General features: G+C 39.1%; 1 pseudogene; it reads right to left on the bottom strand.

Moving 5' to 3' along the window:
• Positions 1 to 1,033: 1,033 nt before the first annotated feature.
• LOC101987078 lies at positions 1,034 to 1,481 on the bottom strand (annotated as a pseudogene).
• Positions 1,482 to 2,312: the final 831 nt, after the last annotated feature.

The following is a 2,312-nucleotide window of genomic DNA, read 5'->3' on the forward strand; positions in this document are numbered from 1 at the left end:
TCCCTGCCTCTCTCCACCCTCCTTCAATTCTCCCCCAAGGTCCCCTTGTTTCCAATTTACTCAGGAGATCTTGTCTTTTTCTACTTGCTACTTCCCATGTAGATTAGATCTATGTAAGTCTCTCTTAGTGTCTGCATTGTTGTCTAAATTATCTGGGAGTGTGGTTCGTAGGCTGGCTTTCTTTGCTTTATGTTTAAAAACCACCTATGAGGGAGTGCATGTGATTAATTGTCTTTCTGTGTATGGGTTACCTCACTCAAAATAATGTTTTCTAGAGCCATTTATTTTCCTGCCTGATAAACAGGACCAGGCCTCTTATATTTCCAGGTCGGAATCCTGTTATTCTGTCACCAATGCTATCTATGGAGAAGCCTAATTTGTTGCCAATGTAGCAGACTCTATACCCTCAGGATTCCACAGCTTGACACTCAGTTCTATCCTTAATCCTAAAAGAGTAAGAAATTTGATTGTTACTGCCAAAAGAAATTCATGGCCACAATGTATCAATAACTAAAGACATACAATTTGATTTCATAAAAGACATTAAAGAACCTAACCCAACATCTATAATAACCCCTTCAAACAAACTGCCGTTGCTTGTTTGTAGGAAATCAAGCTGGACTATGAAAGGGGATTTTGTTTGCCCAAATCTTGTTGATTTGTGTTATACTGATGTGATGATAGCTTCTTCCCAACTATTCTAAAAACAGTTCTAGTCCCTAAGAATTAAGAGCTGTTTATATCATAATGTATTGCTACAGTTTGTCCTATTTTGCTTTATAAAAAAGAATCATGTCAATGGAGGTGGTGACTGGTAAACATCTGGTCCAGTTATGGCCTGCTATGAGGCATCCTGAAACAGCATCACTTCCTTTGAAGCAGTCCTTTTGAAAAGGTGACAACAATCCTAAAAGACTGATTTGACAGACAAAGGGACACTCCTAGTGATTATTTCTCAGCAAGTCTCCAGGCTAATCTCTCTATCATCTCAGTCTAAGGGCAGCTTCCTTCTTCTCCAGGGTTTCTGACACACTCAGGATGTGGTTGCAACACTGTGTCTTGCACAGTAATAGACTGCAGAGTCTTCAGATGTCAGGCTGCTGAGCTCCATGTAGACTGTGCTGGAGGATTTGTCTGCAGTCATGTGGCCTTGCCCTGGAACTTCTGAGCATATTTAGCTTCACCATCTGATGGATCAATCCATCCAATCCACTCCAGTCCCTGCCCAGGCTTCTGCTTCATCCAGTGCATATAGTAGCTAGTGAAGGTGTATCCTGAAGCCTTGCAAGACATCTTCACTGAAGCCCCAGGCTTCATCAGCTCAGCCCTAGACTGTAGCAGCTGGATCTGTGAGTTCACACCTACAGAGAAAAAGGCAGAGTGGATGCCATTGTCACCTGAGAGTGAGGAAATCTATATTTGGGGAGAGTGTTACCTGTAACTGCTGCCAATAGGAAGAGGACAATATAGCTCCATCCCATGGTGAGGACCTTGTGTGCTCAGTGACTGTGAAGAGGACACTGATCATATGATGTTATGGTGTGCGCGTCCCTGTATTAACCACCATAAGTTCTTGTGATTTGCATATTCATGAGCAGGGAACTTCTTAAATAAAGACAGTCCAGTTGGAGAAAAAGGAAGTACAGGGAACCTGGGTCAAGTAGCAAGATGATGAGGTTCAAATCCTAATCTTTTCTGGGAAAATGATCTCATACTTCTTCCTTGAGCACTGTGCAGACCCTCTGTAAATCACATCAGGGCCTAAGATCTCAATTGATTTCAGGCCTGAAACAGTTACTTTGCTTTGAGACAAGGTTACCAGATTGATTTATAAGGGGTGACTGTGATTATGAAGATGATGGCCATTAGTAATTCCAAAACCTGCTAAATTTTCAGAATTTGTAACCTCCTTTCATATATATACAATTTATATTTGCCTTTGTACCTTATTACATAAAAACTGACATAAATTGCCAAAAGGGAACATACCACAGAAACATATGTATATCAAAGTTTATTACATCAATTTCTCTAATAACTGAATTATGGAAACAAATATAATTGTAAACAGATGATTCCAGCAAGAAAATCTGTTTATATATGCAATACAAAAGAAATATTTTATCTAAAGGGAATAAAGAAGTGGTATCACTCTCAGGAAATTCAATGCAACTGTAGATAGCTATATTAGTTAAAGACCACCTTAGAAATGCAGATATTATAAGAATATTTCATTATTAGGTTTTAGATCTTGTGACAAAACATTTACATATACCAATACATAAAAATGTTTAAAAGAAACTGTCTAGCAT

Source organism: Microtus ochrogaster, chromosome 1, assembly GCF_000317375.1.
Source record: "Microtus ochrogaster isolate Prairie Vole_2 chromosome 1, MicOch1.0, whole genome shotgun sequence".
Taxonomy (NCBI): domain Eukaryota; kingdom Metazoa; phylum Chordata; class Mammalia; order Rodentia; family Cricetidae; genus Microtus; species Microtus ochrogaster.